Source organism: Labeo rohita, chromosome 20 (assembly GCF_022985175.1).
Source record: "Labeo rohita strain BAU-BD-2019 chromosome 20, IGBB_LRoh.1.0, whole genome shotgun sequence".
NCBI lineage: Eukaryota > Metazoa > Chordata > Actinopteri > Cypriniformes > Cyprinidae > Labeo > Labeo rohita.
The window spans coordinates 6,606,046-6,621,792 of NC_066888.1; the positions used below are offsets into that span (position 1 = coordinate 6,606,046).

A 15,747-nucleotide genomic window follows, 5' to 3' on the forward strand; every position below is an offset into this window, starting at 1 on the left:
TTAAATATGTTAAAGAATGTCCATGCTGCTGTTTTCCATACAATGAAAGTGAATGGTGACCAAGGCTGTCACTGCTAACATGTTCTAGTTTAATGTATTAAAAACACAACATAATGAAATTTATAATTCAAAATATAGTTTTAAAAAATAAATAAATAAAACTGCCAAAATATATATATATATATATATATATATATATATATATATATATATATGTGCATTTAATGTTATTTGTAGAACACAAAATGAGATATCTGGAAGAATGTTCAGGCTGCTGTATTATTTTTATTAAAATATCAGATTGTTACGCTAGATAAGACCCTTCCTTCTCGGCTGGGATCATTTACAACCGCATTTTAGATCGTTTACAGCCACATTTAAACTGCATTTTGGAAGTTCAAAATCGGGGCACCATATCAGTCCATTATATGGAGAAAATGCTGAAATGTTTTTCTCAAAAAAACATAATTTCTTTATGACTGAAGAAAGAAAGACGTGAACATCTTGGATGAGGTGAGTAAATTATTTGTAAATTGTTGTTCTGGAAGTGGAGTTCTCCTTTAATAAAGAAACACAAGGGATAATCCACAATCAAGGCTTGAAATGACACACGTAACAATGAGTAGACCCAGCAAAACACACATGAACAGACAGGAAGTAATACACGGGGTAATTACCAAAACACAGGTGCATGGGATTATTAATTAAACTAAACAAAGATAGAAACATGACCAAATAAGGCAAAACAGGAAACAAAACCATGGCAACACAAGACTAAACAGGTTCATAGTTCTGACATTATCACCCCCCTCCTGGAAGGTGTGTCCTTGCACTGTAAACAACAAAAACCACAGAGGGAGGCATAAGTGGAATCTCGGGAGGAGGACAACGAATAGAGTTCTGGGTGAAGACGGCGAAGGAAGAAGCCAGGGAGACAACAGGAGAGACCAGGGCGGATCAGATGGAGACAGGAGGGACTTGGAGCAGGAGGAGCTAGGTGGGACCTAGGTCACACCCATGATGATGACCCACAGTTGAGCGGACAGAGGGAGGAGCCATGGAAGAGGAAGGGATGACAACTCCAGGGGGCCGGCCGATGGCGGCGCAGCAGGAGGAGCCCGAGGCGTAGATGGAGAGCCAATAAGCCAGGGTGACGAGGAGGATCCGGAGGGCCGAAGTGGAACTGATGCGGACACGTGGATCGGGGAGGCCGCGGTGGAGCCGGAGCGACAGAGGACCAAGGTAGAGCCAGAGGGATGAAGGAGCCTGATGGAGCTGGAGGGATGGAGGGACGAGGTAAAGGTGGAGGAGTGGAGTCCCGAGGCGTAGGATAGACGACGACAGCCCACAGCGGAGCCAGAAGGACGAGGGAGCCTGATGGAGCCAGTGGACTGCTGGGCCATAGCGGAGAGGAGGAAGCTAGGAGCCATGGTGGAGCTGCTGGGTCGACGGGTCGAGGCAGAGTCCTGGACTCTGAGGCTGGAGGCGGAGACAAGGGATACTACAGCTGCAACGCCGAAGGAGACTGGCAGGCCAGCGGCGAACCCACCAAACAGATGGAGGACTGAGGGTGAACGGAGGGGCTGCCAGATGAAAGCGGAGGATAAGGCAGAAGTGGGTGGGCAATTGTAAGCCTCCTCAGGGCTGAGCTCAGGTAGAGGAGCCCACTCAGAGCTGAGCTCAGACATGGCAGTTTCAGTCAATTTCGATGAAGGTGGGAGGAGAGGGAGTTGGTCAGCCCACAAGTCTATAAGGTCCCTGTCAAATACCCCCTCAGCCTCAAGCAATCCCAGATCTTCGACCAGCTCACCCTCAGCCATGTTGCAGTGGGCAGAGCTCCCCTCCGCAATAATACTGGCCATGCCTTCCTGCCTCGTGGCAGGCGTTGTTGTCACAACATAATGAAATGTGTTCAAAATTAAAAAATAAAAATAAACATAAATAACTGCCAAAAATAAATATACATAAGCTTTTAATATTATCTGTAGAATACAAAATAATGTTCAGGCTGCTGTTTTTAATATAATAAATAATGATCAAGGCTGTCATTTCGAACGTGTTTTAGTTTAATGTTAAAAACACAACAGTATGACATGTATAGTTCAAAATACAGGCACTCTCAGAAATAAAGGTACAAAGCTGTCACTGGGGCGATACCTTTTCAAAAGGTTCATGTTTGTACCTACAGAGTCCATTTTGGTACCTTAAAGGTACATATTAGTACTTCAAGTGTACATATTATTACAAGGTACAAAAGTGTACCATCTGAAAATGTACCATCCCAGTGACAGCTTTTGTACCTTTATTTCTGAGAGTGCTAAAATGATCATTAAAACACATATTGAGATATTTTGAAGAATGTTCAAGCTGCTGTTTTCTATACAATGATAGTGAATGGTAACCAACTGTTATTGTGAACATGTTCTGGTTTAAAGTCTTGAAAACACATCAAAATGCATAATCCAAAATGCAGGTAAAATAACTGTAAAAAAACAACAATAAAATAAAATAAAATTATCCATGGAACACAAATGAGATATTTTAAAGAATATTCAAGCTGCTATTTTGTACTTTTTTGTGTGTGCGTCTTTTTAGAGCTTGCAGCCTTGATCCACATCCACTTCTGGAAAAGATAATGCAAACATTCTGCACAACTTCCCATTTTGTGTTCCATAGAAAGAGACATGTCATGTGGGTTTGGAATCACCATGTTTGAATAATGACAGAACTTTCATTCTTTGGGTGAATCCCTTTAAAACCTCTACATGAGTAATCGGAGGAGTAAAGACAATATTGCAACAATAAGGGATTCCCTCAGCAGAAAGCTAAACAGGCTTTGATGGATGACTTCACACTATTAATCAGTACCTTCCTTTCGCTCTTCGTCACTGGATAGGTATTGAGCTGAATATCTCAGGGTGATAACTCATTACATACTATGTGTATTGGCTCAGGCCAGTCTAAATATTAATATTAACCTTGTGGTTTGATAATAAATATAATAATAATCATAATGCTATTTTTGAATAAATAATAATAATAATAATAATAATAATAATAAAATATATGTAGTGGACAGCACATTCCAGGGCCCAGTTTATGGCAAGGGGGCCCCTCCCTGACCACAATAGTGGACAGAGTTTTGGTACATTTTGACTGGATCTTGGCGAAATAACATAAGCAAACTGTCCAACACCATCAGATAAAGATGCCAGGACAACAGCCAGACACCTCTTAGAGGGCAAGAAGAAGACCTTTGGGACAAAGACCGGGAAGGACAGAACTTCCTATTGGTCAAAATGCAGTTTCTGCCTTCCACCCACCTTGAGACTGATTCCTAAGACTTTGGCCTGTGACCGACCATACAAATTCCTTAGGACCTCCAGATGCAGCAGCATTGGGTGAAACATAGGGAGATCACAAAGATCTATTCAAATCCATTCATACCTAGGTTTTTTATCCTTAAAATTGATGCACACTACAACACACACAACTTATACTAGAGAAATAAGTATTCCTGGTGACAACAATGTGTAATGCAACATCTCACACAAACTCAGCTTTTAATGGACAAATGAATGCATGCATAACAGTTCAATCTGTTCCCATCACGTTTGGACTTAATGTGTTCGTAACATTGCTAAATGCATTCTAGTTTTGGTTTGGAAAGTGAGAAATGCACTGGTAAGACTAGTGACACTTTTCTAACCCTGTGTTTGGACTAGGGATAGTGAATAGTGAATGGTAACCAACTGTTATTGTGAACATGTTCTGGTTTAAAGTCTTGAAAACACATCAAAATAAAATGCATAATCCAAAATGCAGGTAAAATAACTGTAAAAAACAATAAAACAAAATAAAATAATCCATGGAACACAAATGAGATATTTTATAGAATGTTCAAGCTGCTATTTTGTACTTTTTTGTGTGTTCGTCTTTTTAGAGCTTGCAGCCTTGATCCACATCCACTTCTGGAAAAGATAATGCAAACATTCTGCATAACTTCCCATTTTGTGTTCCACGGAAAGAGACATGTCATGTGGGTTTGGAATCACCATGTTTGAATAATGACAGAACTTTCATTCTTTGGGTGAATCCCTTTAAAAGCTCTACATGAGTAATCAGGGGAGTACAGACAACATTGCAACAATAAGGGATTCCCTCAGCAGAAAGCTACACAGGCTTTGATGGATGACTTCACACTATTAATCAGCACCTTCCTTTCGCTCTTCGTCACTGGATAGGTATTGAGCTGAATATCTCAGGGTGATAAGTCATTACATGCTGTGTGTATTGGCTCAGGCCAGTCTAAATATTAATATTAACCTTGTGGTTTGATAATAATAATAATAATAATCATGATGCTATTTTTGAATAAATAAAATAATAATAATAATAAAATATATGTAGTGGACAGCACATTCCAGGGCCCAGTTTATGGCAAGGGGGCCCCTCCCTGACCACAAGTGTACAGAGGTTTGGTACATTTTGATTGGATCTTGGTGAACTAACATAAACAAACTGTCCAACGCCATCAGATAAAGATGCCAGGACAACAGCCAGACACCTCTTAGAGGGCAAGAAGAAGACCTTTGGTACAAAGCCCGGGAAGGACAGAACTTCCTATTGGTCAAAATGCAGTTTCTGCCTTCCACCCACCTTGAGACTAATTCCTAAGACTTTGGCCTGTGACCGACCATAAAAATTCCTTAGGACCTCCAGATGCAGCAGCATTGGGTGAAACATAGGGACATCACAAAGATCTATCCAAATCCATTCATAACTAGGTTTTTAAACCTTAAAATTGATGCACACTACAACACACACATCTTATACTTATTCAGAGAAATAAGTATTCCTAGTGACAACAATGTGTAATGCAACATCTTACACAAACTCAGCTGTTAATGGACAAATGAATGCATGCATAACAGTTCAATCTGTTCAAATCATGTTTGGACTTAATGTGTTCGTAACATTGCCAAATGCATTCTGGTTATGGTTTGGAAAGTGAGAAATGACACTGGTAAAACTTTAGTGACACTTTTCTAACCCTGTGTTTGGACTATGCAAATAAATTCCATTGGAGGAAAGAAGGGTGGGCCACCACATGTCCCCCCACTCTGATGGAACCAGCTAATCACAGCACCGAACTGGAGAAGCGCCAAATTGCCAAATCTCCTCTTCATCGGAAAGGGATAAAGGTACCCTTCCAAAAGACACTCCTCGTTCTGAGTTTGAGTTCCGAAAGGGAACAGACTGCAACAGATCACCCCCGTTCTGAGTCTGCGGCCCAGACTCCTGCGGAAAGGAGACGCTAACAGATCAACTCCTTCTGAGTCTTTCATCCAGAGAGACTAACAGATACCCGTACTAGGCCTGAGTCCCGTGAGGGAAGAGGCAATAACAGCTACACCGTTCTGAGTCTGCAACCCGAAAGGGTCAGATAACCACAGATACCAAGTCCGAGTCTCCAGCTTTTGAGGCAGCAACAGATACGACCACGTTCTGAGCCTCCAGCCTGCGAGGAAAGAGATAATCTACGTTCAGAGTCTTCGTCCATCGAGACAACAACAGATGCAGCGTCCCGAGTCTCCATCCTAGGGAGACAAAGCGGATTGACCAAGTTCTGAGTCTCTAGCCCAGACAGGCAGAGGACACACAGACATTTGCAACAAGGTTAAGCTCCGGCGAGCAAACCTTCACTTCAGGTACTTTTGCTTGCGTGTTCCAAGCTAAGGACCTTCAGCACCTACTCCAGGGCTACATCTGCGTGTTCCAGATCTTAGGACCCTTTGGTGCTCCAGGAGATTAGCATCCTACAGCGTTTCATGTTCAAGGCTGTTGAAACGGATTCCTGCTCCCTCCCCTACTGTACTGCCACCAGCGCAACCAGTGGAAGTCGTTGCCGCCACCGGACTGCTCACTCAACCACAGCGAACGTAAATATCACTTCCAAACCTCTTCCAGAGACCTTGGAATTGTTGTATATTATCAGTATATGATTTTCTAATTTACATTAGATATTATATAGCTGACTGCAGTTGATAACAAATCTTACACGTATTTGTCTGATACATAATAAGGTTCTTCACCTTATTTGTTTCAGAGTAACAACAGTTTATCTTTCCGGATAACGTAGCTCTGACATAGTAACATCAACATAATCACTTGCATTTTATGCATCTTATGCACTTTCATTCATGGTATTCATTTAGTAGTTGCTGATTACTCTAGTCTATCTTTTGTTAATAAAATCTATTTTATTACAACTTGTGTCTTCCTTGGGTTGATAATACAGTAAGAGGTTCTACAAGTTAGAGATCCCACCAATCTTTCTTATGTGATGTACTCATAACCACACATTAATTGACATGTGATCCAAGAATCATAACGTCAAATGTGACATGAGAACCCATCACTACCCTATTTCACCTCCCTAGGTTGGCGAAAGCGAAATTCACTACATATATGAAAAAACAAAATAAAATAAAACATTGCACCTTTGATGTTGACAGTCTTGATTAAAAGCTACACACTAAAAATAGGGTTGCCAACTCAGCAGAGGTAAATAAGGAACACACTTGGTTTCTTTAAGTTTTTTCATTCCTTCTGTGTACTACATATGCCATTTGAGATTTATAGGTCAGCCACTGATGGCAGGTGAACACATTGTGAACTAAAACAAAATGCTACAGTTACAGTATGCCTGCAGCTATGTACGTAACACTATACAAAATATAGTCACTTTGTATTTTTTTATCTCATCATTTATGAAACAGCATTTTCCTTCTTCAAATAGCATGTTTGTTCCCCAAAAGTAATTAAAAATGAACGGGACTGTTAAGGAATTGGATTTGTTAAGATGAATCAGAATTGGAACCAGAATTATTAAATTTCTTACAATTTCCATGACTGGTTGGCAACACAGTCATGCATATTAATCCAGTTTAACATATAATTGTTGTGCCTATTTGTATTTTTCCAGTACAGTGCAAAACACAGGTAATAATGCTTTTTAAATATGTTCATATCTATGACATGTTTTCTGACAAAAACATTTGTAACATCAGACATCATCACAAACGTTAGAAGTAAAATGAGCAATAAAATGGCAATTTGGACAACTGAATGTTTGTTTTCTCTTTCTCTCTCCCACTCATGTTCTCTTTTCTTCCTCCGCCGCCTCCTTCCTTTCTGTCTGCATTTCTCATGGCTGCTGACGGCTTGTCACCAGGCCTCCATGCTTTTCCATCGTTCAGCTCCAGGGCTTGATACATCACAATGATAAGAGAGCAGTAGGGATACATTAATGCAAAGATGATGTCACATCTCTTTTAATTAACCCAGTGTGCGCTGAAGCCCAGCTGCCTGATTCCCACAGGGGAGGAACTTAACATTGCAGACTGCTTCTCTCCTATTGCTTTTGTATATTTGAGATACCAGATGCTCAGAGAAATATTACACTCGAGAATGATTTACAGATTACTTTAACGACCACACAAGCCCTAATAATGTAAAAACATAAATTAAGATATTTTTTGATGAAATCTGACAATGTAACTGACATGTTCAAGGCCCAGAAAGGTAGTAAGGACATCGTTAAAATAGTCTGTGTGACATCGGTGGCTCAACCGTAATGTTATGAAGCTACGAGAATATTTTTTGTACCCAAAGAAAACAAAAATGACGACTTTATTAAAGAGTTTCTTCTCTTCCGTGCCAGTCTTCGACGCGTTTACGAGAGTACCATGTCAGCAACACCACACGCATGTGTTATGGTGCTCTCTTGAACACTTGAACACTGACACAGAAGAGAAGAAATTAGACATTTTCAGTAGACACTCATCGGGCACTATGTGTGGTCACTGTTTCCTTTATGAAATATATATCTAGTTTTTTAGCTTATATTTCTCAAACTGAAATGACCAAACTAGTGTGCAACAAGTCTAAATGGTTCCATAAAGTTTGAGAATACCACAGTCTGAGGTAAACATCTGCTTTTAATGTTTACAATCTTCATATGTTCTTAATGTATATTTTATACTGTATACATACATTGAGAGACTTTGTGCTATAAAACAAGACCATTCAGTTTCATTGATGAAATGACTGAGTGAAAATTGATCTTTTGTATGAGAATACATAACATTCACTTGTCTTGTTTGGAAGCTCAGAAATACAGAAAAAGCTCACAAAATCCTCTAAAAACAGAAAATGTCTAGTATCTTACAAATGTATCTGGAACTATTACTCATCTGTCTTTTATTCAGTAGGATAGAAAGAGTTGGAAAACAGTCCAGACTCAGTTTTGCTCCAGTGAAAGATACTTTAGCAACACTTTATCTCATAAAATCAGATAGTTTACTGACATTAATACGCCATTTTTTAATAATTTATAAACAGTGTTTATGTGTGCACAATTATTTTTATTAAACTTTTATTGCATTGCACCTTGTGGCATGACAAAAGTAGAGCATCTTTCTCATCATCCTATTATACAACCATATTCAAAACTTATCTCAAATCCCCAACCTGCTTAAGACCTAATACTGTACATACATACATACATGGTTATCCAATGTCATATACAGTGCATGAGTAAATAATGTCATGTTGTTGTGTATGTTTTAGCAGAATCTTTCACAATTTCCAAGACTAAAATTTGACTGTCTTTTTTTGCTGCCAAATCTCATTGTTTGTTGGTAATGTCAATTCATGATAAATTAAAAACAAGCTACAAAATTTATTAGTGAAAACAGTTTACAACATTTGTTTACTGCCACTGTAAAATTCGTCTCAACCTGATAGTCTGGATGGACATTAGTACACTACCAAGTGTTGATTGCATCACAAAAGCCTTTGGATTAATAGTTTAACCCTGTTAAAAACGTTCGATAAGTATAGATAAAATGCCAGTTTGTTAGTTTCTACTCTAATATATGGCTACTGTCATTTGTTTAGTTACCAACATTCTTCAAAATATCTTTTGTGTTCAACATCTGAAAGACATTTATACAGGTTTGGAAGATTAAGATTAAGATTAAGATTAAGATTGTGTTAGATTAAGACTATTAAATAGGGAACTTGTTATTAATGTCAGTCAGGGAGATGATTAGAATTAATTTCAGTGGAAGAAGTGGTTAGAGTTATTGTTGTGTTAATCTTAAAAGATTAGTTCACTTCCAGAACAAAATTTACAGATAATGTACTCACCCCCTTGTCATCCAAGATGTTTTTTTTTCTTCAGTCGTAAAGGAATTGTTTTTGGTTTTTTTCATATAGTGGACTTCTATGTTGCCCCCAAATTAAATTCTGTCTAGCGAAACGTTCTTTTCTAAATAAAAATTACAATTTATATAATTTTTAACCTCAAACGCTCATCTTGTCTAGCTCTGTGTGAACTGTTTTTTTTTTTTTTTTTTTGTTTTGTTTTATTTTGGTCATGACTGTTGGTGTACGTCTAAAAACTCCCATCTCATTTTCTCCTCCAACTTCAAAATTGCCCTACATTGGTGTTTTTACCATTTTTTCATAAAGGGTGTTTGATCTTCTTTGTATGTTCACTTTGTAAACTCTGGTTTGGTATTTCTTCAGCAATGTAGGATGATTTTGAAGTTGGAGGACAAAATGGGAGTTTTTTAATGTACCTTAACTGTCATAATCTAGAAAAAAAAAAAAAAAAATGCAATTAATAAAAAAATAACCAATCGTTTCACTAGATAAGACCCTTTTTCTTCGACTGGGATCGTTTAGAGCCCTTTGAAGCTGCATTTAAACTGCTATTTGGAAGTTCAGATTTGGGGGCACCATAGAAGTCCATTACATCGAGAGAAATCCTGAAATGTTTTCCTCAAAAAACATAATTTCTTTACGACTGAAGAAAGAAAAACATGAACATCTTGGATGACAAGAGGTGAGTAAATTATCTATAAATTGTTGTTCTGGAAGTGAACTAATCTTTTAAGTGTTAGTGTCCATGTTAGCGTTAGTGTTATTGAGAGAGTTAGTCCTACAATATCCTCAAAAGAGATGGCTACTCTAGGCGTCATGCTGACAAAAGCATAAAATGTATATCATTTCATGACCAAACATGCACTGTTTAGAAGGTTTCATTTTATGATTTTCACAATTCTGTTAATCTATATGAAGGAAAGTAAATTAACAAAGTGCAACTGCAGTAAACTGACAATAAATGCAGTGAGTTGCAGTGATTAGTAAATAATAATGATAAAACCACTATTACAACAATTTAGAATCTTCAAATACTACCAAAACAATAGGAAAGCACTCTTTTCACCTGAAACAGCTAAGAAACATGGCTAACATGGACAATCGTTTACTTGTCTTAATAGAAGAGATGCTGTAGATGCCATATTGAATTTAGCACAGATGAAAACGAGGATGTGAAGGACAGGCTTTATGACACGCATTGTATAAAGGCCCTATCACATAATCAGATGAAAAGTATTAGTACAACAGTACAATCAATTAAACACTGTATCTCTACCCCTCACAGCCTTGTTTAATTCTTGTTTAAAAATAAACTGATAGTTCACCCTAAAATGAAAATTACTCCATGGTTTACTCACTATCAAGCCATTCTAGGTGTCTTCTTTCAGATAAATACAATCGGAGTTATATATATATATATATATATATAAATAATGTCCTGGCTCTTCCAAGCTTTATAATGGCAGTGAGTGGCTGTTAAGATTTTGAAGTCCAATAAAGTGCATCCATCTATTATAAAAAGTACTCCACATGGCTCCGGGGTTTACTAAAGGCCTTCTGAAGTGAATCGATGCATTTTTGTAAGAAATGAGAACCAAGTGTTGTTAAAAACCAGTGTTCTCTTGGCTTATATACAGGACATCGGTTTTCTACAACACTTGGTTCTCGCAAGACAAGCATATTATCACCGGAGCTTACGCTACGCCTATGTCATACAACTCTCTCATGAGTGCGTACGCGACATTTAGCAGAAGCTAGAGATTACGGTTTATCAAGTTTTAAATGTACACATTTTTCTCATAGAAATGCATCAATTCATTTCAGAAGGCCTTCATTAACCCATTAAGGCATGTGGAGTACTTTTTTATGATAGATGGATGCACTTTATTGGACTTCAAAATTTCAACAGCCATTCACTGCCATTATAAAGTTTGGAAGAGCCAGGACATAAATATAACTCAGACTGTATTCGTCTGAAAGAAAGTCATATACCTAGGATGGCTTGAGGGTGAGTAAATCATAGGATAGTTTTCATTTTTGGGTGAACTATCCCTTTAAATATGGTCTACGGTCTTGAATATGATATATTCAACACTGTAGTTCTGAAAACAGTTCTTTTAGCAAACAGATTAGTACTTCTGAACAAATTCAGAAATGCAAAAAGTGTTGTTTTGATTACAGGGATCATGACGAACATAACTTGTGTAACTGTGTAACAGTGTTTAAACTGTAGACATAAGAATAATTTATGGTACTAATAACTGTTCATCAGTGTGTTGTATCCAAAAGGCAGCTCTGGACTGGTTGATTAACCACATAATTCAGTAATGTTCAAATGTCGGTGAGATAATACACAGGCTGCAGTACGTCTCATCTTTGATCCAGTGTCTGAGAAGGAATTCTTCCCCTGTGGAAAGTTAGGTCACGCTTGTCAGCGTCTACTGTCAGATAGAAGTATAGATGTAGACAATAATAATGACAAGTAGGTTGAGGATGGTTCCAACAATCCCCAGAAAGGCCAGGATGGACTCTTCCCTGCTCTCCCTCTTCTGTGGTCTTGGGGTTTGATGGGTGATCGCATAGTTCAGCATTTTCGCCTGGTGAGTCAGAGTCTTTTTGAAGCCGGTCTGCATGAGAATGACAGATCCCTTTTACACCGAGAGGAGAACAAAAGATGAAAGAGAGAGCATTCATTAATTATGCTGTAAGTAATGAAGAAGACAAAGTTAGCACATACTGAGTGCGAAAGAAATCAAATTATTTCCTAAACTGAATGTACAGCCTACTATTTAATATTTGCACTCTCTGAATATTTGGTAAGAGACCTCATTTTAGCAAACAGGTCAATGGTAACTCATATATCATTCTATTAATTAATTTGTACAATACATATGTGGTGCTAGAGCCAATCCAAGCATCAGATGGATAGAGGGACAGTCACACATTCACACTCACAAACAATGTACTCAATTCACATTGTGCTGCAAGTCTTTGGATTGTGGGGAAAACTGAAGAGAACCTGGAGGAAACCCATGTCAGGACTCAAATGTCTTGCTGTGAGACAACACTGATACCCACTGAGCCACTGTGCCACATGGCTGGGGAACCATTTCACGGACGACAATTCTGTTAAAAAGTTCCCGCAAGAAAAACTGTCAAAGGCTACTCTGATAACCCTATAATAAGAGAAATGGTTTTGAAGCACTTGAAATGAAATGAAGTTTTTCCAAGTATAGTCATTTGAAAATTACTAAAAAGGGTTCCTACACTTTCAAAAATAAAGGAGATATGATGTAAATGCATAATTTACACGATTAAAAGAGCATGAAAATGTAACTAAACACCAACATGCAGTGTTACATATCCTCGAGGCTGAGAAAAGAACACAACGCTGCAGACAACAGGCAGGTAAATGTCGTTATTATTGCTGTTTTCCATGTTCGCAGAGTAAATATTTTTACACAGTTTTTTTTTTTTTTTTTTTTTTTTTTTTTTTTTTTTAAAAAAAAAGCCTGGTAGCCAGTGTTTTATATGCTTTTGACCAAGTGGCATACACTTATGTCACTGATAGTTGCTATAGAATAGTTTCAGATCCTATAGGGGCTAATTTACTTCCCCCAAATGGAGTTCCTAAAACTAAATAGGGCTAGGCTAAAAAGCGGACTATGACAGACTCCGGTGCGAAAGCCCTTTTTATTGGTAACTTTGGATTAATGAAGAACATTTAACATCCATGGAAGTTTTCCATTGTGCAAAAGGTTCTTTAGATTACTAAAATGTTCTTCACACTAAGAAAATATTTTTTAAGAGCTAAAATTTGCGGAGCCCAAAATGGTTCTTCTACGGCATTAAAAGCAACAATGGTTTCAAGTTTTGTCACTGCCGACAGAATTCAGTGGAACTAACGACCATAGTTATGTAATGATTGTGGTGGTTCCTAGAGAACCAATTTCTCCCGCAGGGCGTTTTCCTGGTTGCATTTGCACCAGCAGCAGGTGCAAATGCAATCAGGTCTTTTTCCATGTTTGTGGAGTAAATACTCAGTGGTAGTTCCTATAAAACTGTTTTAGACCCTACTCTGAAGTAGGATCTAATTTAATTCCCCCAAATTGAGTTCTTAAAACTAAATACATGGCTAGCATCTGCGGTACGAACATGCCAAAAAAGCGGGAACTTTCACCAATAGTTCTACGAACTATGGAAATATTTCTCTGATGCAAAAGCCCCTTTTATTGGTAGCTTTGGGTCCATTAAGAACCTTTAACATCCTTGGAATTTTTTCATTGCACAGAAGGATCTTTATAGTTTAAAAAAGGTTCTTTACAATATTAAAATGTTCCTCACACTAAGAAAAATGGTTATTTTAAGAATTGAAATGTTCTTTGCAGAACAACTTTCTCCCTTGGGCCCTTTTCCTGGTTGTATTCGCACTGGCAGCAGGAACTCTGAAGCGGCTGACAGCAACGTCTTTATTTGTGGCACTTACAAACACCAACAATCGGTGAATGGAGGACGCTGTGATAGGAGCGGTTAGTGTTGTGTGTCGTGGGTTTCTTAATAATGGAGATGGAATGTAAACGCACAAAATTACACAATTAAAAGAGCATGAAAATCTGACTAAATCTATGACAACTTGCAGTGTTACATATTGTTGAGGCTAAGAAAAGAACACAATGTTGCAGACAATAGGTAAATGCTGATTGCCGTTCAATGTTCATGGAGTAAATATTTCTACATGGCTTTTTATAGTAAGTGTTTCGGTAGTATGTGTTTCGTATGTGTTTGGCCAATCAGCGTATACTTACAGTGCATCACTTGTAGTTTCCGTAGAACTGTTTTAGACCCTACTCTGAAATAGGAGCTAATTTAGTTTCCCAAATAGAGTTCCTAGAAAGAAATATGTTCCTATTTCCTGCGGTGCAAGCATGTCAAAAAGCGTGAACTTCCGCCAATAGTTCTAGGAACTATGAAAATGTTCCTCCGGTGCGAAAGCCACTTTTATTGGTAGCTTTGGTTCCATTAAGAACCTTTAACTTCAACGGAAGCTTCCGATTGCACAAAAGGTTCTTTAGAGTGGAAAAAGCAAAATGATTCTTCTATTGTATTGCTGCCAAAATTTGGAACCTTAATTTCCTTAGAATGCAAGATAGAGGTTCTCCAGAAGGTTCAGCCAGACCTTTTCTTCTTGGACATTAAAGTGCACTATTACTAAGTCTTGTTTGCAAGGCCTGATTCTACATAAACATCTCAATGTACGGTAGACTGGTGACCCCCAGTGGCTATTTCATCCTATTTGATATAATCTATTTTAACTTTCTATGAGTTCCTCTAAGGTGCTTACCTGACACAGCATCTGGAAAAGTTCCTCGCCTTAAATCTCCGTATCTGGGAAAGATTGTGGAAAATTTTGTTTTACCATGTCCCAGGACTCCAGGGTTTGGTCCTTCTCAGCCCATCTAAAAAAAAAAAAAAAATTATTTAGGTCCATCTTCATACGGTATGTGTTGATTATGGCTATAACTGAGATGCTTACACCATTTCTTTCCAGTCTTCGATTTCTTCCAAAAAAACATCTTCTAAAAATCAGATGAGCACAGTCTATTGTGTGGCACAAGTGTCGAGCCAGGGATTTGGTCTCGGAGGTTCTGGCACCAGGTTTTTTATTAACGCCATGGACATTCGCAGCAAACTGACACTTTTAGATTTCCAGTTCTGGGTGATCTTGAAGATGTACTGCTGACAGCTGCTGTAGTACCTTCTTCCTTCTCGAGTCTCAGCTGTCTACACGTATCTACAGAGCAGAGGTGTCAGACACTCTTCAGGCACTGGCACCAATGACCTGATTCTGTTGGCAAACCAAATCCACATGGAGAATAGTGGCATTGCCTGCTCCCTCTGCTTCGTATATTAGAAAACCTGGTGTTGCCTAGCAACCATCTTAAAGGGAGACAAAGGAATGCTGGGATATGAAGGCTTTTGAGGGGACAGTGAACATAGAAACCATGCAGGAAAATTATTGCAGCTGTTATTTTATTTGAATTTTTCTCCACTCCAAGTCACTGCATCATTGATTTTACATCGACATGACATTTTTAATGTATTTTTAAACAATTTAATACATTATGATGTGGAAATGTATTAGGCTTATATATTTATATAAGCCTTATAATAAAGGTGTAATACATTTCCAAATCTCAACCTATTAACTCATTCATAAGTACATTAAAAATGTATTGTACATGTAAAAAACAATGCATATACAGTGACTTGGAGTAAATAATAATAATAATAATAATAAATAAAATAAAATAAATAATCCCTTGATCCTAGAAAGGTCCCTGGCAGACCCTCATGTCAAAGGACAATAAGGCTATTAAAATATCAGATATTTCTACCTTTGTTTTATGACAAGCAAAGTTAATTTGTCATGCGGTGCAAGTTTCTAAAAACATAATAATTAAAAATGTATAATTTTCCCCTTGAAAATATATTTATAATCTTTTCTTGGTTTTC

At 37.9% G+C, this 15,747-nt stretch overlaps 1 long non-coding RNA gene across 1 annotated transcript; it reads right to left on the reverse strand.

Annotated features, from left to right (window-relative positions):
* Positions 1–11,156: 11,156 nt before the first annotated feature.
* On the reverse strand, positions 11,157–15,226 carry LOC127183251 (uncharacterized). The gene is made up of 3 exons (XR_007830008.1): positions 14,768–15,226; positions 14,576–14,690; positions 11,157–11,882 (listed from the first exon to the last, which is right to left on the reverse strand). It is a non-coding gene; the product is annotated as an uncharacterized LOC127183251 (long non-coding RNA).
* Between the last annotated feature and the right edge of the window lie 521 nt (positions 15,227–15,747).